The sequence below is a fragment of the Coregonus clupeaformis genome, chromosome 40 (assembly GCF_020615455.1).
Source record: "Coregonus clupeaformis isolate EN_2021a chromosome 40, ASM2061545v1, whole genome shotgun sequence".
Taxonomy (NCBI): Eukaryota; Metazoa; Chordata; class Actinopteri; order Salmoniformes; family Salmonidae; genus Coregonus; species Coregonus clupeaformis.
The window spans coordinates 8559383-8582451 of NC_059231.1; positions in this window are offsets into that span (position 1 = coordinate 8559383).

Here is a 23069-nt window from a genome sequence, read left to right on the forward strand (position 1 = left end):
TCTGTCTCTCTCTCTCTGTCTCTCTCTCAGTCTCTGTCTCTGTCTCTGTCTCTGTCTCTGTCTCTGTCTCTGTCTCTCTCTCTCTCTCTCTCTCTCTCTCTCTCTCTCTCTCTCTCTCTCTCTCTCTCTCTCTCTCTCTCTCTCTCTCTCTCTCTCTCTCTCTCATGTGAAGTGACTAAACTACACAACTACAGCTAAAAACTAGAAATGAGGTTAAAAGCAATCACACATCATTCCTAGCGACTCTGGATATGGGAAGGGAGGGTGTGGAATAGAGCAGAAGTCCTATTGTTGAAGAGTAATGGAGTACTCAACAGAGCTCTGTGACAACATGATCTCTAGAGTACTCAAACAGAGCTCTGTGACAACATGATCTCTAGAGTACTCAAAGAGAGCTCTGTAACAACATGATCTCTAAAGTACTCAAAATAGCTCTGTGACAACATGATCTCTAGAGTACTCAAAATAGCTCTGTGACAACATGATCTCTAGAGTACTCAAAGGAGCTCTGTGACAACATGATCTCTAGAGTACTCAAAAGAGCTCTGTGACCACATGATCTCTAGAGTACTCAAAATAGCTATGTGACAACATGATCTCTAGAGTACTCAAAGGAGCTCTGTGACAACATGATCTCTAGAGTACTCAAAGGAGCTCTGTGACAACATGATCTCTAGAGTACTCAAAAGAGCTCTGTGACCACATGATCTCTAGAGTACTCAAAATAGCTATGTGACAACATGATCTCTAGAGTACTCAAATAGCTCTGTGACAACAATGATCTCTGCGTGAAGCCAGTTTAAGACCAGTTAGAAGCCAGGCAGCTTACTGGGAGCACTGGGTAGAGGAGCTCTGTCAGGTCACCAGACTTTGCCCTAGAACTGATGGCTTAGGGAGGGATAGAGAGAAGGGTCCAGCCCTGGTCCCCCTCCTTACTGTGGTGTCTAGTCCAGCCCTGGTCCCCCTCCTTACTGTGGTGTCTAGTCCAGCCCTGGTCCCCCTCCTTACTGTGGTGTCTAGTCCAGCCCTGGTCCCCCTCCTTACTGTGGTGTCTAGTCCAGCCCTGGTCCCCCTCCTTACTGTGGTGTCTAGTCCAGCCCTGGTCCCCCTCCTTACTGTGGTGTCTAGTCCAGCCCTGGTCCCCCTCCTTACTGTGGTGTCTAGTCCAGCCCTGGTCCCCCCTCCTTACTGTGGTGTCTAGTCCAGCCCTGGTCCCCCTCCTTACTGTGGTGTCTAGTCCAGCCCTGGTCCCCCTCCTTACTGTGGTGTCTAGTCCAGCCCTGGGCCCCCTCCTTACTGTGGTGTCTAGTCCAGCCCTGGTCCCACTCTTTCCTGTGGTGTGTGTGTGTGTGTGTGTGTGTGTGTGTGTGTGTGTGTGTGTGTGTGTGTGTGTGTGTGTGTGTGTGTGTGTGTGTGTGTGTGTGTGTGTGTGTGTGTGTGTGTGTGTGTGTGTGTGTGTGTGTGTGTGTGTGTGTGTGTGTGTGTGTGTGTGTGTGTGATTTAGAGCCTTCCTTCATCAGTGAAGCTGCAAGATGAATTGCCCCCACTGGGCTGCTGAGAGAGAGAGAGCGTTAGAGGAACGGATGTTAATTGGGGGTTTGTGAATGAGAGGCTGATCGATTAAGCATAGAACCGTTTTTATTTGAACGCTTGAACCCTTTTAAGTATAATGAGAGAGGTGCGAGGACATAGTTAGCTTCTGAAAGACTGAGCGGAGCAGCAGTGAGCCCCTGGGATGGAGGAGAGGAGATGGAGTAAAGGGATGGAGGAGAGGAGATGGAGTAAAGGGATGGAGGAGAGGAGATGGAGTAAAGGGATGGAGGAGAGGAGATGGAGTAAAGGGATGGAGGAGAGGAGATGGAGTAAAGGGATGGAGGAGAGGAGATGGAGTAAAGGGATGGAGGAGAGGAGATGGAGTAAAGGGGTGGAGGAGAGGAGATGGAGTAAAGGGATGGAGGAGAGGAGATGGAGTAAAGGGATGGAGGAGAGGAGATGGAGTAAAGGGATGGAGGAGAGGAGATGGAGTAAAGTAGATAGAGAGATGAGATGGAGGGATGATGAGACGTCTATAGATGGTGTGATGAGATCTGCCCCCCCTCAGACAGACAGACAGACAGACAGACAGACAGCCAGACAGACAGCCTCGTGAGGGAACAGACTGCGGAGAAGAGAGGGTGGCACTAACAGAGGTAGCATTGTGGCTCTGTCTGGTCCAGCCCTGGTCCCCCTCCTTACTGAAGAGAGGGTGGCACTAACAGAGGTAGCCTTGTGGCTCTGTCTGGTCCAGCCCTGGTCCCCCTCCTTACTGAAGAGAGGGTGGCACTAACAGAGGTAGCCTTGTGGCTCTGTCTGGTCCAGCCCTGGTCCCCCTCCTTACTGAAGAGAGGGTGGCACTAACAGAGGTAGCCTTGTGGCTCTGTCTGGTCCAGCCCTGGTCCCCCTCCTTACTGAAGAGAGGGTGGCACTAACAGAGGTAGCCTTGTGGCTCTGTCTGGTCCAGCCCTGGTCCCCCTCCTTACTGAAGAGAGGGTGGCACTAACAGAGGTAGCCTTGTGGCTCTGTCTGGTCCAGCCCTGGTCCCCCTCCTTACTGAAGAGAGGGTGGCACTAACAGAGGTAGCCTTGTGGCTCTGTCTGGTCCAGCCCTGGTCCCCCTCCTTACTGAAGAGAGGGTGGCACTAACAGAGGTAGCCTTGTGGCTCTGTCTGGTCCAGCCCTGGACCTCCAGGAGCCCCATGGCCTCTCATCAGCAGCCTCCCAAACTCTGTAGGCTAACTTCTACACCAGGCACTCTGCCCCCAGTGGACAATTGTTCCTATTCGGCTCAAAGGACCATCAACATAGTGCCACCCCTGTCTCCGAGCTCCTGGACAGTTCAGAGGGGCAAGGGGAAACCCTATTGTCCTGTCTGTGTTGGAGGGTCTGAGGGGAAACCCTATTGCCCTGTCTGTGTTGGAGGGTCTGAGGGGAAACCCTATTGTCCTGTCTGTGTTGGAGGGTCTGAGGGGAAACCCTATTGTCCTGTCTGTGTTGGAGGGTCTGAGGGGAAACCCTATTGCCCTGTCTGTGTTGGAGGGTCTGAGGGGAAACCCTATTGTTGTAACGATCCCGGCAGTCTGAGTCGGGTCCGGTCTGTGTACTAGTTTTTCTGCTCGTGATCTCCAGTTTCCCGAGGGTTCTGGAACGCTCCCTGCCTGGTTGCCGGGCAACGTTGCTAGGCGGGAGCTCTCTTGATTTCCGCACCTGCATCCCATCAGCAATCTGCACACCTGGTCCTGATCATCACCCTTCTTAGGCTCTGGCCTAACATCCAGTCCCTGCCGGATCGTTAGCCATGAACAGTATGTTTATCAGCGGATCAGTCCTAGAGCTTAGAGCATTAGTTTTGTTGTTTTGCACCTTGTTTGCTGGTTGTATGCTTACCTCCGTTTTGTTCTCCCTACAGTCACTCGTCCGGAACCTTCACCCAACCTCTGCCTGATGGTCGGCGGCTGCCGAGCCATCATTGGACCAACCACTGCACCCTCTACAACTCATCCACGCCGCCCGCTCTGTTCCCTGGATTATTCAACATCACCCGTGGATCAGTTAAATAAACACTCACCTTTGACACCACTTACCTTGTCCTGGTCTGCTTCTGGGTTCTGGCTTAGTAAACCGTGACAGAACGATCCGGCCAGTAATGAACCCAGCGGACCTGGACTCTGTTCGCCATGCCATTACCCATCAGGAGAAGATGTTGGGCCATCATAGCACGGAGCTACAGGAGATCGCGTTGGCAGTTCGGAACCTTTCTACCGGTCTGACGGAGGTCCAGAACCAGCGCAAGTTTCCGGTGGAGGATCCACTACCGGTTTCACCCATCTCGCCTGCCGCGTCTGGAGCTGTGTCCTTCCGTGAGCCCAAGGTTCCGACGCCGGATAAATATGAGGGGGAGCTGGGAAGATGCCGTTCTTTCCTTATGCAGTGTGGGTTAGTGTTCGATCTACAGCCCTACTCTTATGCCACAGACAAGGCTAGGATAGCCTTTGTGATTGAGTTGCTGCGTGGTCGAGCGCTGGAGTGGGCTTCAGCCGTTTGGGAACGACAAGACCCCTGCATGGCTTCATACCAGGGGTTCACGGCCGAGATGAGGAAGCTCTTCGACCATTCCGTCCGAGGGAGGGACGCAGCTAGGCGCCTGTTTTCGCTTCACCAAGGAACTCGCAGCGTGGCCGACTTCGTGATCGAGTTCAAGACGTTGGCTGTGGAGAGTGGGTGGAATGAGGAGTCTCTGCAAGCGGCCTTTTACCAGGGTCTGTCGGAGCAGCTCAAGGATGAGTTGATCTCCTATCCGGAGCCTAGTGACCTGGACAGCTTGGTAGCCTTGTCTATTCGGGTGGATAATCGAGTCCGAGAGCGAAGGAGGGAGAAGCAATGGGGTCCGTCCAATCGATCAGCTTCTCAGGCTCCAGTCGGGTCGGGGATTGGACCAGAATACGTCGATCATCGTCCGCCACACAGGATTAGTGGAGAGGTCCTGTCTCCCGATTCTGAACCAATGCAAGTAGGGCGGCACGGGTTAACCAAGGAGGAACGCCAACTCAGACGTAGGACTAACTGTTGCCTCTACTGTGGTGGTTCGGGACATTACCTCGCCACCTGTTCCCGGCGAGTCGTCAAACTGCGCGGCTCGCTAAAGTTGGGAGGACTTTTAGCGAGCCAGTTTCGACCTCTCAATACCTCTGTCAGACCCCGTTTCTCGGCTACCCTTGTGAACAGGAATCAGAGCTTAGCGATTAACGCTTTTATCGATTCAGGTGCCGATGGAAGCTTTCTTGATGCCGAGTTGGTGGAACAGCTGGGGCTTTCCAAGGAGCAATTGCGGAAGCCATTGAAGCGACCACTCTGAACGGCAGTAGTCTGGCACGTATCACGATGAGGACTGAACCGGTTAAGATGCTGTTGTCGGGGAATCATTCGGAGATGATTTCATTCTTCATTCTGCCGTCTTCCCATGTTCCTCTGGTCCTTGGATACCCCTGGCTGAAGGAACACAATCCCACGTTCGATTGGGTGACGGGCAAGGTAACGAGTTGGAGCCTTGATTGTCATGCTAACTGTCTCAAGACTGCCTGTCCCCATTCGGTTCCCAGTCAGGTGATTGAGGCTAAACCCCCAGATTTGTCCCTGGTTCCCGAGACATATCACGATTTGGGGGAAGTGTTCAGTAAGCAGAAGGCTCTGTCACTCCCTCCCCACCGACCATATGATTGTGCCATCAACCTGTTCCCTGGAGCTGTCTACCCCAAGGGAAGGTTATACAGTATCTCCCGCCCGGAACGTGAGGCTTTGGAGACCTACATCAAGGAGTCCCTAGCTGCTGGTCTCGTTCGTCCCTCGTCATCACCCCTGGGGGGCAGGATTCTTCTTTGTGGGTAAGAAGGATGGCTCTCTTCGACCGTGTATTGATTATCGGGGGTTGAATGACATCACGGTCAAGAACAAGTATCCCTGCCCTTGATGAGTTCTGCCTTCGACTCCTTACAGGGTGCTACGGTGTTCACCAAGCTAGACCTACGCAATGCGTATCACATGGTCCGGATCAGAGAGGGAGACGAGTGGTTGACGGGTTTCAATACACCGATGGGTCACTTCGAGTATCAGGTGATGCCGTTTGGACTGACCAATGCTCCAGCGGTATTCCAGAGTATGGTGAACGACGTCCTGAGAGATATGATCGGTCTCTTTGTGTTTGTTTACCTGGATGACATTCTGATCTTCTCGAAGGAACCTTCCGACCACGTCCAGCATGTCCGGCAGGTTCTGCAGCGATTGTTGGAGAATCGCCTGTTCGTGAAGGCCGAGAAGTGCGAGTTTCACGCCCACACGACATCCTTTCTCGGGTACATCATCTCCAGGGGAGAGATTAGGATGGACCAGGAGAAGGTTAGAGCGGTTCTGGAATGGGCCCAGCCCGGTACGAGATTGCAGCTCCAGAGATTTTTGGGGTTTGCGAATTTCTACCGCAGATTCATCCGGGATTACAGCCGTGTGGCCGCTCCGTTAACTGCCTTGACTTCCAGTATCAGGAGCTTCAAGTGGAATCCGGAGGCGGATCGAGCGTTTCTGGATTTGAAGAGGCGATTCACCAACGCACCGATTCTCTCTCAACCGGACACGGCCCGTCAGTTCGTCGTTGAAGTGGACGCGTCTGATGTGGGAGTTGGCGCCATCCTGTCGCAGCGATGCTCCACGGACAGTAAACTCCATCCCTGCGCCTACTACTCTCGTCGCCTTTCGCCTGCGGAGAGGAATTACGATGTGGGTAACCGGGAGCTTCTCGCGGTGAAACTTGCCTTGGAGGAGTGGCGCCACTGGTTGGAGGGCGGAGCAACCGTTTATTGTCTGGACTGACCACAAGAATCTTGCTTACGTGCAATCGGCTAGACGTCTCAACTCCCGTCCAGGCCAGGTGGTCGTTGTTTTTCGGACGATTCAATTTTTTCCCTGACGTTCCGACCTGGATCTAAGAACGGCAAGGCGGACGCCTTGTCTCGGATGTTCTCCAAGACGGAGGAGAGTGGGTCCAAGACCGAGACAATTCTCCCCCGGAACTGCGTCGTGGGAGCTGTTAGGTGGAAGATTGAGGAGGAGGTGATGGCGGCTCTTGGACGCAGCCCGGTCCCGGTAACGGTCCACCCGGTCGGTTGTTTGTGCCTGAGTCGGTTCGTCCTGCGGTCCTCAAATGGTCCCACGCCAGCAAGATGGCTTGTCACCCTGGCGTGGCTCGGACGATGGCGTTTCTTCGCAGACGTTTTGGTGGCCTGCCATGGCCGAGGATACTCGGGGTTATGTTGCTGCCTGTCCAGTGTGTGCGCAGAATAAGAGTACCAATCGGCCCAGCTCTGGACTACTTCACCCCCTTCCTATTCCCCGGCGACCATGGTCGCATCTGGCCCTGGACTTTGTCACTGGGTTGCCCGCTTCTGAGGGGAACACGGTCGTTCTGACTATCGTGGACAGATTCAGCAAGTTCGCCCACTTTGTGCCAATTGCCAAGCTTCCCTCTGCCTCGGAGACGTCCGAGATCCTGGTTAGGGAGGTTTTCAGGGTCCACGGTTTGCCCAGTGATATCGTTTCCGACCGTGGCCCTCAGTTTACCTCTGCTGTCTGGAAGTCCTTCTGTTTGGCCATTGAGCTACAGTCAGTCTCACATCTGGTTTTCACCCCCAATCTAATGGTCAGGCGGAGAGAGCCAACCAGAAGATGGAATCCACGCTACGCTGCCTGGCCTCTTCCAACCCCACCTCCTGGGTCTCTCAGTTGCCTTGGGTTGAGTATGCCCACAATACTCTCCCTACATCTGCCACTGGGATGTCTCCCTTCCAGTGCCTGTATGGCTACCAACCTCCCTTGTTCCCTTCTCAGGAGAAGGAGCTCTCAGTGCCTTCTGTTCAGGCCCATATTCGCCGTTGCCACCGGACCTGGCATCGGGCCAGTAAGGCACTCCTTAGAGTTTCGGACCGGTATCAGCTCCAGGCGAATCGTCGCCGGATCCCCGCTCCCACCTATACCATCGGAGATAGGGTCTGGTTGGCCACACGGGATCTTCCTTTACGGACTGAGTCTAGGAAGTTGTTACCGAAGTTCATTGGTCCGTTTGTGGTGGAGAAGGTGATCAATCCGGTGGCAGTTCGACTCAAACTCCCGAGGACGCTCAGAGTCCATCCCACCTTTCATGTCTCCTGCCTCAAGCCTGTTTTCCTCAGTCCTCTGTTGCCTCCTCCGCCTCCTCCTCCTCCTCCTCGGATGATCGGAGGTGGTCCTGCCTACACGGTGCGACGCATCATGGATTCCAGACGGCGGGGCCGGGGTTTCCAGTATCTCGTGGACTGGGAGGGGTATGGTCCTGAAGAGAGGAGTTGGATTCCGCGGCGACAGATCCTAGATGCTGACCTCATTCGTGACTTCTACCGCCTCCATCCTGGCGCTCCGGGGAGTCCGCCCGGTGGCGTTCGTCGGAGGGGGGGTACTGTAACGATCCCGGCAGTCTGAGTCGGGTCCGGTCTGTGTACTAGTTTTTCTGCTCGTGATCTCCAGTTTCCCGAGGGTTCTGGAACGCTCCTGCCTGGTTGCCGGGCAACGTTGCTAGGCGGGAGCTCTCTTGATTTCCGCACCTGCATCCCATCAGCAATCTGCACACCTGGTCCTGATCATCACCCTTCTTAGGCTCTGGCCTAACATCCAGTCCCTGCCGGATCGTTAGCCATGAACAGTATGTTTATCAGCGGATCAGTCCTAGAGCTTAGAGCATTAGTTTTGTTGTTTTGCACCTTGTTTGCTGGTTGTATGCTTACCTCCGTTTTGTTCTCCCTACAGTCACTTTCGTCCGAACCTTCACCCAACCTCTGCCTGATGGTGGCGGCTGCCGAGCCATCATTGGACCAACCACTGCACCCTCTACAACTCATCCACGCCGCCCGCTCTGTTCCCTGGATTATTCAACATCACCCGTGGATCAGTTAAATAAACACTCACCTTTGACACCACTTACCTTGTCCTGGTCTGCTTCTGGGTTCTGGCTTAGTAAACCGTGACAATTGTCCTGTCTGTGTTGGAGGGTCCTAACCCTAACCCACACACTGGAGAAACCTGAATCAGACCCATAAACCACAAAGGAATCCACATAATTATATTTTGGAGGGTCTAACCCCCCCCAGAGAGGAGCAAGGTATAACCCTAACGCTCTTAGGTCCGATCCACACAGAGGAGCCAGGCAGGACTCAGCAGAAACCTGAGGCAGCCGGGCCTATAAACACAGAGGAATGCCCAGCTGTCATTGTGGTGACATCACAGTGTGACTCTACAGGGTTTAGTGGTGTAAACCAACACCACGTCATAACTCACTCTGACACACCATTACATTTGTTGACCGTAATGAAAATCAAGTCAATATGTAAAGATTGAAACAGAACGCTCCATCCTACATTCTCTGCATTCATTGATTTAATCGAGGTTAGGTTTGGTTAACGTAACTAACACCAGAGTACAATAGGTGGTCAAACCTACACACACCTACATACAGAGATGTCCAAGTACGTTTAGGATGTTGACAAAATGCACTTGGTCACCATCGAACTACAAAACCGTACACTGTGGCTGCATCCGAAATAGCACCCTATTCACCTGAAGTGCACTAGTAGAGCCTGGGCTGTAGTCGAAAGTATGGTGCCATTAGGAACACACCCAGTGTATGGAGTTCATACAATTATTTTAGCTGTAGGCTAATGAGTTTAGTGGTTGGAATGATAAAGAAACTAAGCTATTCATTCTATTTTCATTCGTTCATTTTCTGTTTGCTACTTACCTGTACATTCATTCTGGAGACAGATCACCCTAGTTTTAGTCACAACGTGTAATTGCATGATGCCATAGTATTAGCTAGTCTGAATGTTAATTAATAGTGGGGCTCTGCATCTGAGGACTGAGAACAACTAAATCAATTGCACCTCACATCTCGTTCTTGATGCATCCCAAATGTTAACCTATTCCCTATGTAGTGCACTATGGGCATAAGTGATGAATAGGGTGCCATTTTGGACATAGACAAGGAGTCTCCACATTAGTGACATGCTTCACCACAGGACCATTAGTGAAATGCTTCACCACAGGACCATTAGTAACATGGTTCACCACAGGACCATTAGTGACATGGTTCACCACAGGACCATTAGTGACATGGTTCACCACATGACCTTTGGTGACATGGCTCACCACATGACCTTTGGTGACATGGCTCACCACAGGACCATTAGTGACATGGTTCACCACAGGACCATTAGTGACATGGTTCACCACAGGACCATTAGTGACATGGTTCACCACAGGACCATTAGTGACATGGTTCACCACATGACCTTTGGTGACATGGCTCACCACATAACCTTTGGTGACATGGCTCACCACAGGACCATTAGTGACATGGTTCACCACAGGACCATTAGTGACATGGTTCACCATATGACCTTTGGTGACATGGCTCACCACAGGACCATTAGTGACATGGCTCACCACAGGACCATTAGTGACGTGGTTCACCACAGGACCATTAGTGACGTGGTTCACCACAGGACCATTAGTGACGCTTTCTCTCCCTCCCAATACCTCCCTCCCTCCCTCCACCTCAGTCTTGACAGCCAGACAGCCAGTCTGAATGGTCCCCCCCTCCGCTCCCTCCACCTCAGTCTTGACATCTAATAATAACTGCTGGGGTTACATTGTTCTAATGCTCTGCGTTCAACATGCAACAATTTCAACGATTTTACTGAGTTACAGTTCACATAAAGAAATCAGTCAATTGAAATTAATTCATTAGGCCCTTATCTATGGATTTCACATGACTGGGCAGGGGAGCAGCAATGGGTCGGCCTGGGAGGGCAATAGGCTCACCCACTTGGGAGACTGGCCCACCCACTGGGGAGCAAGGCCCAGCCAATCAGAATATGTTTTTTCCCCACAAAAGGGCTTTATCACAGACGGAGATACTCCTCAGTTTCATCAGCTGTCCTGGTGGCTGGTCTCAGACGATTCCGCAGGTGAAGAAGCCGGATATGGAGGTCCTTGGCTGGCGTGGTTACACGTGGCCTGCGGTTGTGAGGCCGGTTGGACGTACTGCCAAATTCTCTAAAATGACTTTGGAGGCGGCTTATGATAGAGAAATTGACATTAAATTCTCTGGCAACATCTCTAGTGGACATTCCTGCAGTCAGCATGTCAATTGCACGCTCCCTCAAAACATGAGACATCTGTGGCATTGTGTTGTGTGACAAAACTGCACATTTTAGAGTGGCCTTTTAGGTGTTCACCTGTGTAACACTTTATATTTTTTATTTTTGTTCAGTACAATTTTTGCGTTTGCTCTAGCCTGCCTGGAGTGCCAAATGGGAGAGGTTTACAGTTTAGCGAGGATTCTATTGGTTCCATCATGCCAGGCAAACTCAATCAAACTCAGATTAAGTATTTTACATTAATTTGAATGGTTTTTGAACCCAGGTCTAGTTGAGAGGCTTCCTGGATCTCAGATTATAGACCTGCAACAAAGAAGAGTGAATTGGAAGAAAGCCTCTGTAGGTGTCCCAAATGGCACCCTATTCCATTTAGTGCACTACGTTTGACCACTATTCCCTAATATAGTGCTCTGGTCAAAAGTAGTGCACTGTAGGAAATAGGGTGCCATTTGGAATGCACGCCAGATTGTAGAGCTGTAGCAGAGGAGAGTGAAGGGGAAGAAAGCCTCTCTGTCTGGGTTGTGATTGAAGTAATGGGGCTGGGTAGTTGTTCAGATTGTCACTTGCCCCTTTGGAGAAATAAGTGGAGAAAAGAGTGAATAAAGTCTCCCTCCATCTCACTGTCGTTCTCGTCCTCGCTCCCTCCCCCTCTACCTCTCTGTCGATCTCTCTGACCATCTTTGTTTCTCTCTCTTTCACTCTTCTTCTCTCTAAAAAGCCTAATCCATCTAAAACAACTAATATATTTGGGATAATCTATAAAGCCTAATATTTATGGTCATGTCTGACAGTATGTTTCTACAAAGCTAACATTGTCCCTTTAACCAAAGTGTCAAACACTTGATACTTCAAACTCTGATAGAACAAGTAGCCTGCCTCCTTTAACTGTGCCACACACCTGTCTGTATAAGGTCCCACAGTTGACAGTGTATGTCAGAGCAAAAACCAAGTGATGAGGTCGAAGGAATGTCCGTAGAGCTCCGAGACAGGATTGTGTCGAGGCACAGATATGGGGAAGGGTACCAAAAAATGTCTGCAGCATTGAAGCTCCCCAAGAATACAGTGGCCTCCATCATTCTTAAATGGAAGAAGTTTGGAACCATCAAGACCCTTCCAAGAGCTGGCCACCCGGCCAAACTGAGCAATCGGGGGAGAAGGGCCTTGGTTAGGGAGGTGACCAAGAACCTGATGGTCACTCTGACAGAGCTCCAGAGTTCCTCTGTGGAGATGGGAGAACCTTCCAGAAGGACAACCATCTCTGCAGCACTCCACCAATCAGGCCTTTATGGTAGAGTGGCCAGACAGAAGCCACTCCTCAGTAAAAGTCTCCTGACAGCCCGCTTGGAGTTTGCCAAAAGACACCTAAAGGACTCTCAGACCATGACAAGCAAGATTATCTGGTCTGATGAAACCAAGATTGAACTATTTGGCCTGAATGCCAAACGTCACGTCTGGAGGAAACCTGGCACCATCCCTTTGGTGAAGCATGGTGGTGGCAGCATCATGCTGTGGGGATGTTTTTCAGTGGCAGGGACTTGGAGCAAAGTACAGAGAGATCCTTGATGAAAACCTTCTCCAAAGCGCTCAGGACCTCAGACTGGGGCAAAGGTTAACCTTCCAACAGGACAACGACCCTAAGCACACAGCCAAGACAACGCAGGAGTGGCTTCGGGACAAGTCTCTGAATGTCCTTGAGTGGCCCAGCCAGGAGCCCGGACTTGAACCCGCTTGAACATCTCTGGAGAGACCTGAAAATAGCTGTGCAGCTACGCTCCCCATCCAACCTGACAGAGCTTGAGAGGATCTGCAGAGAAGAATGGGAGAAACTCCCCAAATACAGGTGTGCCAAGCTTGTAGCGTCATACCCAAGAAGACTCGATGCTGTAATCGCTGCCAAAGGTGATTCAACAAAGTGCTGAGTGAAGGGTCTGGTTACTTATTTCTGTTTTTTATTTTAATACATTTGCAAAAATTTCGAAAAACCTGTTTTTGCTTTGTCATTCAGGGGTATTGTGTGTAGATGGATGATGGCAAGAAACAATTTGATCCATTTTAGAATAAGGCTGTAACGTAACAAAATGTCTAAGCTGACATATTGAATTGCTTTAAGATGGTCATACTATGGATCATTTAGCTATTTGCCTTTGAGTTTTAGGACCCCACTAGGTATCAAAAAAATATAAAAACAAATTATTTGATAAAAATTGAATTTGACCTTCACTACTATAGCCTAGAGAAACTGAATAACACATTCATGAATGGCAAAAAAGACAGTCAAAACATACATAAGAAACAAGGTTTTGAAGTGTCTGTCCGATATCTACATTTACATTTTAGTCATTTAGCAGACGCTCTTATCCAGAGCGACTTACAGGAACAATTAGGGTTAAGTGTCTTGCTCAAGGGCACATCGACAGATATTTCACCTAGTCGGCTCAGGGATTAGAACTAGCGACCTTTCGGTTACTGCACAACGCTCTTACCCACTAAGCTACCTGCCGCCCATACTAGCAGATATAAGAAAGATCAGGAAATATATATTGTTTTTACACAAATGTGTCCCTTTTTTTGGGTAGGCACAAAACTACCTTCGCACTGCCATTATTTATTTTTTACCGGTACCGGTTACATTCAGAGAAGCCCCGTGTCACTTGTGGGGGTCATAGTGCAAAACGGAGAACACCATCGTGTTCGTGAGAATCTCACCTTCCCGCAGAGGGAGGCGTCACATTAGTTTGTAGCCCAAATGGTTCGGACGCTACAAACAGAAGTTGGCACATCGACGGTACCGACTTCAGACGAGTCCCCTGACAAAACGTAGACCACCATTGTGTTCGTGAGGGTCTCCCCTTTCCATAATAGTTTTTAGGTCAAACCGTTCGGACACTACAGACATTTTCGTGAGAAGACCGATTTTCGGGATGTCTCACAGTCTGACAAACACCGCTCTAGCTCTGTCACCTTTCACCGCAGATGCGGAAGTGCGGCATAGGAGGATGCCGTGGATTGAGAAACAGATATCTCTAGTTTAAACTGACGGATTTTGATGGGGATTTTTAAAAATTATGTTACTTAGATTGACACCGGTGGTTCAATCGCCTCTAGGGGCATAAGTGAGAATTTGTCCTTGTGTTTCTTGGCTATTTACATAGTTTTGTCCACAAGCAAGGTTGTTTTTCAACGTTTGAAAAGTTAATGTAGACCCTTACTGCACCTCAGGTAGTAGCTAGTAGCAGACCTGCTAAGACGTGTAGTAGATAGTTTGATGTAGGTCTTTATTAATCTAATGTGCTTCCAGCAGCACCTCAGGTCATTAGCCTCCCAGTCCCCTAGGGGGCACTGTCTGCTCTGTCTGCTCTGTCCGACAGCACAGTAATTGGACTGGGAGTATTTACTACTCTCTCTTACTCTCTGGGGGTTAATACAGGAACACAAACACTGTTATTATTCATGTAGCTAGTGCTTTAGCTAACGCTGTAATTCAACTCTTCCTGAATGGGGGGGACCAGAGGATGTGTAAGGGAGAGCTTAGAGTCCTCGAACTCAAATCTGGACCTCGAAGCCAGTGCCACTGCATTTTTTCACTGTTCCCCTCTAATCAGCAACTGATTTAGACCTGGGACACCAGGCGTGTGCAATTAACGATCAGGTAGAACAGAAAACCAGCAGGCTCCGGACCTCGTAGCGTAAGAGTTGAGTACCCCTGGCTTAGAGTTTTTGTGTAAGTGCGTACGGTACCTGTGTGTGTGTGCATGCATGTGTGTATGTGTGTGCGTGTTTGTGTGGCCACAGCCAAGACATGATGCTCATACAGAACTATGTCAGTGATGTTGTCATACACTGAAAGATACTAATGTACCATGGTAAACATTGTGAACATGATAACTCATGTGGTTTTAGTAGCATCTTTTAATTCCTTCCTGAGATGCTATTTATCAAATACTCTCTTTACTGTCTCTACTGTCTCTACTGTCTCTACTGTCTCTACTGTACCTACTGTCTCTACTGTCTCTACTGTCTCTACTGTCTCTACTGTACCTACTGTCTCTACTGTCTCTACTGTCTCTACTATACCTACTGTCTCTACTGTCTCTACTGTCTCTACTGTACCTACTGTCTCTACTGTCTCTACTGTCTCTACTGTCTCTACTGTCTCTACTGTCTCTACTGTACCTACTGTCTCTACTGTACCTACTGTACCTACTGTCTCTACTGTCTCTACTGTCTCTACTGTCTCTACTGTCTCTACTGTATCTTCTGTACCTACTGGCTCTACTGTCTCTACTGTACCTACTGTCTCTACTGTCTCTACTGTCTCTACTATACATACTGTCTCTACTGTACCTACTGTCTCTACTGTCTCTACTGTCTCTACTGTACCTACTGTACCTACTGTCTCTACTGTCTCTACTGTCTCTAATGTACCTACTGTCTCTACTGTCTCTACTGTCTCCACTATACCTACTGTCTCTACTGTCTCTACTGTACCTACTGTCTCTACTGTACCTACTGTACCTACTGTCTCTACTGTCTCTACTGTCTCTACTGTCTCTACTGTCTCTACTGTATCTTCTGTACCTACTGGCTCTACTGTCTCTACTGTACCTACTGTCTCTACTGTCTCTACTGTCTCTACTATACATACTGTCTCTACTGTACCTACTGTCTCTACTGTCTCTACTGTCTCTACTGTACCTACTGTCTCTACTGTCTCTACTGTCTCTACTATACCTACTGTCTCTACTGTCTCTACTGTCTATACTGTACCTACTATACCTACTGTCTCTTCTGTCTCTACTGTCTCTACTGTCTCTACTGTACCTACTGTACCTACTGTACCTACTGTCTCTACTGTCTCTACTGTCTCTACTATACCTACTGTCTCTACTGTCTCTACTGTCTCTACTGTCTCTACTGTCTCTACTGTACCTACTGTACCTACTGTACCTACTGTCTCTACTGTCTCTACTATACCTACTGTCTCTACTGTCTCTACTGTCTCTACTGTACCTACTGTCTCTACTGTCTCTACTGTCTCTACTGTCTATACTGTACCTACTGTCTCCACTATACCTACTGTCTCTACTGTACCTACTGTCTCTACTGTCTCTACTGTCTCTACTGTACCTACTGTCTCTACTATACCTACTGTCTCTACTGTCTCTACTGTACCTACTGTCTCTACTGTACCTACTGTCTCTACTGTACCTACTGTCTCTACTGTCTCTACTATCTCTACTGTACCTACTGTCTCTACTGTCTCTACTGTCTCTACTGTCTCTACTGTCTCTACTGTACCTACTGTCTCTACTGTACCTATTATCTCTACTGTCTCTACTGTCTCTACTGTCTCTACTGTCTCTACTGTACCTACTGTCTCTACTGTACCTACTGGCTCTACTGTCTCTACTGTACCTACTGTCTCTACTGTCTCTACTGTCTCCACTATACCTACTTCTCTACTGTACCTACTGTCTCTACTGTCTCTACTGTACCTACTGTCTCCACTATACCTACTGTCTCTACTGTACCTACTGTCTCTACTGTCTCTACTGTCTCTACTGTACCTACTGTCTCTACTATACCTACTGTCTCTACTGTCTCTACTGTACCTACTGTCTCTACTGTCTCTACTGTCTCTACTATACCTACTGTCTCTACTGTACCTACTGTCTCCACTATACCTACTGTCTCTACTGTACCTACTGTCTCTACTGTCTCTACTGTCTCTACTGTACCTACTGTCTCTACTGTCTCTACTGTACCTACTATCTCTACTGTCTCTACTGTCTCTACTGTCTCTACTGTCTCCACTATACCTACTGTCTCTACTGTCTCTACTGTCTCCACTATACCTACTGTCTCTACTGTCTCTACTGTACCTACTGTCTCTACTGTCTCTACTGTCTCCACTATACCTACTGTCTCTACTGTCTCCACTATACCTACTGTCTCTACTGTCTCTACTATACCTACTGTCTCTACTGTCTCTACTGTCTCTACTGTCTCTACTGTACCTACTATACCTACTGTCTCTACTGTCTCTACTGTCTCTACTGTCTCTACTGTACCTACTGTACCTACTGTCTCTACTGTACCTACTGTACCTACTGTACCTACTGTCTCTACTGTCTCTACTGTCTCTACTGTCTCTACTGTCTCTACTGTACCTACTGTACCTACTGTACCTACTGTCTCTACTGTCTCTACTATACCTACTGTCTCTACTGTCTCTACTGTACCTACTGTCTCTACTGTCTCTACTGTCTCTACTGTCTCTACTGTACCTACTGTCTCCACTATACCTACTGTCTCTACTGTACCTACTGTCTCTACTGTCTCTACTGTCTCTACTGTCTCTACTGTCTCTACTATACCTACTGTCTCTACTGTCTCTACTGTACCTACTGTCTCTACTGTACCTACTGTCTCTACTGTCTCTACTGTCTCTACTGTCTCTACTGTCTCTACTGTCTCTACTGTACCTACTGTCTCTACTGTCTCTACTGTACCTACTGTCTCTACTGTACCTACTATCTCTACTGTCTCTACTGTCTCTACTGTCTCTACTGTCTCTACTGTACCTACTGTCTCTACTGTACCTACTGACTCTACTGTCTCTACTGTACCTACTGTCTCTACTGTCTCTACTGTCTCCACTATACCTACTGTCTCTACTGTACCTACTGTCTCTACTGTCTCTACTGTACCTACTGTCTCTACTGTCTCTACTGTCTCTACTATACCTACTGTCTCTACTGTCTCTACTGTCTCTACTGTACCTACTGTCTCTACTGTCTCTACTGTACCTACTGTCTCTACTGTCTCTACTGTCTCTACTATACCTACTGTCTCTACTGTACCTACTGTCTCCACTATACCTACTGTCTCTACTGTACCTACTGTCTCTACTGTCTCTACTGTCTCTACTGTACCTACTGTCTCTACTGTCTCTACTGTACCTACTGTCTCTACTGTACCTACTATCTCTACTGTCTCTACTGTCTCTACTGTCTCTACTGTCTCCACTATACCTACTGTCTCTACTGTCTCTACTGTCTCCACTATACCTACTGTCTCTACTGTCTCTACTGTACCTACTGTCTCTACTGTCTCTACTGTCTCCACTATACCTACTGTCTCTACTGTCTCCACTATACCTACTGTCTCTACTGTCTCTACTGTCTCCACTATACCTACTGTCTCTACTGTCTCTACTGTCTCCACTATACCTACTGTCTCTACTGTCTCTACTGTACCTACTGTCTCTACTGTACCTACTGTACCTACTGTCTCTACTGTCTCTACTGTCTCTACTGTCTCTACTGTATCTTCTGTACCTACTGGCTCTACTGTCTCTACTGTACCTACTGTCTCTACTGTCTCTACTGTCTCTACTATACATACTGTCTCTACTGTACCTAATGTCTCTACTGTCTCTACTGTCTCTACTGTACCTACTGTACCTACTGTCTCTACTGTCTCTACTGTCTCTACTGTCTCTACTGTCTCTAATGTACCTACTGTCTCTACTGTACCTACTGTCTCTACTGTCTCTACTGTCTCTACTGTACCTACTGTCTCTACTGTCTCTATTGTACCTACTGTAGACATGTTGTTTTTACTGTTACGTCTGTATTCAGTCCTGGTTCAGACCCCCAGCCTCTTGATATGTAATTCATCACAACAGTAACCACAGGAGCGATTAGTTAAATAAAGCAGAAAGCTAGACATATACTTCATCATTCCCCCAGCAGCAGTATAGCAGAACACACTTAGTAGATTAGCTATTGTGACATTATTAATATCACTAATAGACTCCCTGTTTTTATATGGTGCTTTGTGCAATAATTTGATTTGACTAAATTAAGGTTTATGATTATAACCTTCAGTCTTATTTTAAAATCAGCAAAAACAGCGATCCTGGAGGAAAAAAAAAGGCCTAGTTTGGTTATTTCTTCCTGTCAGTATAGGATCAGCTTCCAGGAACAGCAAAGATTCTAGATTCTTCTATTATTTACAGGCCTATTCATGCTTTACAAAAAAGGCATGTCATTATTAAGCTCATTCCTCATTAACTATAATGTGTAGTTGTAATGAATATAAGGCAGTGTGAAGACATATAGATGTGTTATTTAGTAGAAGAGGGTATCGTTTATTTAGTCCATTAATCCAATTGTAATTAATGAATGGCTGTGGGTTAGCAGTAGACATCAAGTATCCACACTAAGGTGTGTCCCTAATGGCACCTACACTATGCAGTGCACTCCTTTTAACCAGTGACCATAGAGCTCTGGTGAAAAGTAGTGCACTATATAGGGAATAGGGTGCCATTTTAGACGCATTCCTAATAGAGTTCTGGGCTTCTCTCAGGCCTTACAAGCAGAACGAAGGGAGCCGTTTAGACAAGCCTCCTGTTCCACTCTCCTCTGCCAGAGCATTTCAGGTGAAACCAATCAGTCTCTTTTTTTCCTAAGGACTTTCGATGTTCCCCTCCTTCAGTTGTCTCTCCTGTCTGTGACCAACAACCAACTCCAAGTAATTCCTGGTAGTACTTCAAACGTCTCACTTTTCACACATGGTACTGGTAAAGAAAAAGAGAGAGATATATATTACCATAACCGTTCACAAATAGACTTCCCCAGTGCAAAAAAACAGAGTAAAACTGGTTGAAATGACGTCACATGTCATAATAACGCCATTTAATCCAGTTTTCCCTGCTGGGCCCGCACTACTAAAGCATATTTAAAGTTGTATTAGTCTTATGTACAGGTTAGACATGGTATACACCGTCCAACAAAATGCTTGTCTTGCAGGTTCCTTCTCGACAATGCAATGACAATAACAAATTATAAAAGATGACGGTAAGGGAGTGAACAGCTCCTGGCTGGGGTGTCTGGGGTCCTTGATGATGCTGCATGCCTTCCTCAGGCACCGTTTTGTGTAGATGTCCTGGATGGGTGGGAGCACGGTCCCGGTGAGGTCCTGGATGGGTGGGAGCACGGTCCCAGTGATGTCCTGGATGGGTGGGAGCACGGTCCCAGTGATGTACTGGATGGGTGGGAGCACGGTCCCAGTGAGGTCCTGGATGGATGGGAGCACGGTCCCAGTGATGTCCTGGATGGGTGGGAGCACGGTCCCAGTGATGTACTGGGCCGTCTTCACCACCCACTGGAGGGCCTTGCGGTCGTGGAAGGAGCAATTCCCGTACCAGGCCGTGATGCAACCGGTCAGGATGCTCTCGATGGTGCAGTGGTAGTATTTGGAGAGGACCCGCGGTGGCATGCCAAATTTCTTCAGCCGCCTTAGGAAGTAGAGACGCTGTTGCGTCCCCTTGACAAGAGTGGTAAATGTCAAGTCCTCTGTGATGTGGAGGCTGAGGAACTTAAAACTGCTGACTCTCTCTACTGCAGTCCTGTTGATGTGGATCGGGGCATGTTCCCTCCTGTGCTTCTTGAAGTCAACAATCAACTCCTTTTTTTTTCTCTCCTCCCTATAGGCTGACTCGTCATTGTTGGTTATCAGGCCTACAATCGTGGTGTCGTCAGCAAACTTAATGATGGAGTTGTTGTCGTGCAAAGCCACGCAGTCGTGGGTGAACAGGGAGTACAGCAGAGGGCTGAGGACACACCCCTGGGGGGCCCCTGTGTTGAGCCAGTAGGGAGGAGGTGTTGTTGGGCCTGGGGGGGCCCCTGTGTTGAGCCAGTAGGGAGGAGGTATTGTTGCCAATCCTCCCGTCCTGTGGTCTGCCCATCAGGAAGTCCAGGATCCAGATTCAGAGGGTAGTGTCCAGACCCAGGGGCTCTGAGCCTGGTGTCGAACTTGGAGGGAACAATAGTGTTGAATACTGAACTGTAGTCAACAGCATTCTCACATAGGTGTTCCTCATATCCAGGTGTGTATACGGCCGTGTGAATAGTGATGGAAATGGAATCTTCCATGGATCTGTTGGATCTGTAGGCAGATTGGAGTGCGTTCAGTGTGCCTGGCATGACCAGCGTCTTGAAGCAATTCGTGATGACCGGGCGATAGTCATTTAGACATGTCACCTTGTTTTATCTCGGGCACTGGGAGTCTCCTTGAAGCAGATGGGGACTGCAGCCTGGGACAGGCACAGGTTGAAAATGTCTGAGAAGACACACTCCAGCTGGTCAGCACACACTCTGAGGACGCGACCAGGAATGCCATCTGGCCCGGCGACTTTGTGAGTATTCACTCTTTTGAGAGTTTTCCTTACTTTTGAGAGTTTTCGGAGAGCGAAAGCACCTGGTCGTCCAGAACGTCATTTTTTATTAAATTTTTTCAAACCTTATTTTACCAGGTAAGTTGACTGAGAACACATTCTCATTTACAGCAATGCCCTGGGGAACAGTTACTGGGATGAATGAACCATTTGGAAGCTGGGGATTATTAGGTGACCATGGTGGTATGAGGGCCAGATTGGTAATTTAGCCAGGACACCGGGGTTAACATCCCATCCGAAAGACGGCACCCTGCACAGGGCAATGGGATATAATTTTTTTTAGACCAGAGGAAAGAGTGCCTCCTAATGGCCCTCCAACACCACTTCCAGCAGCATCTGGTCTCCCGCCCAGGGACCAACCAGGACCAACCCTGCTTAGCTTTAGAGGCAAGCCGGCAGTGGGATGCTGATGACTCTATATCGTCTGCCTTGAAGCGAGCATAGAATGTGTTAAGCTTGTCTGGGAGGGAGGCTTCGGTGGGCACCACACAGCTGGATTTGCCTTTGTAGTCCGTGATAGTCTGTAGTCCTTGCCACATGCCTTGCGAGTCTGAGTTGTCGAACATCAATTCAAGTTTGAGTCTGAATTGTCTTTTTGCTTCCCTAATGGATTTCTGGAGCTCGTACCTGCTAGCCTTGTACACGTCTCGATCCACTGAGTCATCAGAGCTCATACCTGCTGGCCTTGTACACGTCTCGCTCCACCGAGTCATCGGGGTTCATACCTGCTAGCCTTGTACACGTCTCGCTCCACCGAGTCATCGGGGTTCATACCTGCTAGCCTTTTACACGTCTCGCTCCACCGAGTCATCGGGGATCGTACCTGCTAGCCTTGTACACGTCTCGCTCCACCGAGTCATCGGGGATCGTACCTGCTAGCCTTGTACACGTCTCGCTCCACCGAGTCATCGAGGTTCATACCTGCTAGCCTTGTACACGTCTTGATCCACCCGAGTCATCAGGGTTCGTTCTGCTGACATTGAATGCTGCAGCACGGGCTCTCAGCATGGTACGGATATCTCCGTTCATCCAGGGTTTTTGGTTGGGGTATGTCAGGATTGTTATTGTGGGTACAACATCATCAACACATATCCTAATGAAGCCTGTGACTGATGATGTATATTCCTCATGGATGAGTCCTGGGTGGATGAATCTTTGAGCATATTCCAATCAGTATTTTCAAAATAGTCAGGCAGCATTGGCCTCAACATCTGTTGTTCAACCTAGGCCGTACTTGACCATGCTTCAGTACTACACTGCGGTTGATGCTGGAGTTTCGCCCCTTACCTCTTCCTGGTTATGTTGCTTCAGTCACCCTTACCAGGCGGTAGACTACAACGCTGTTCATGCTGGGATCTCCACTCCTCCATTCCTCCACCCCCATTTTCTTCTTCCTATAGGGTTTGCAGATGTGACCTATGGAGGCCTATAGGGTTTAGGCTCCCAGTGAGGCGTAGCAAGAGTAACATGGTTAGGGGTTTGGTCTAACAGGTGGTGCTGGTGACGGGGTCAAAGGTCAAACAGAAGTACATTAAGGCTCCCTGGTCGCAGTGACCCTTCGTATACAGGCTGTCACTCTCTGAGGGCACTGATCCATTACCCTTTTCCTGTGGGTGTGGTCTCTGTGTCTGTGTGTGTGTGTGTGTGTGTGGGGGGGGTTGCGGGGGTGTTAGATACATTACCCCTGTTCTCCTAGACTGAGCCCGTGTCCGTCTGTCTGTCCCTCCTGTCTAACACACGAACCGGTCCCTGTCAACATGCGACATGCTAATCATTACTGCTCACAGGGGGGGCACACATGCAATGCATGGTACAACTGCGCTTTAGTCATTATAGAGATAATAATACGGTCCTTAATATTTTGTCAGGGTAGCATTGTTGTGTTTGTCCCTAAACCCCTCTTTTTGGGATCTACTCCGTTTCACCCCCCCCCCCAAAAACTACACATGAATAAAATAATAGATGTCCTCCAGATATGAACTTCTGGGACTGAGAGGATATGGAGCACACAGAGATCCTATTGGAGCACACAGAGATCCTATTGGAGCACACAGAGAT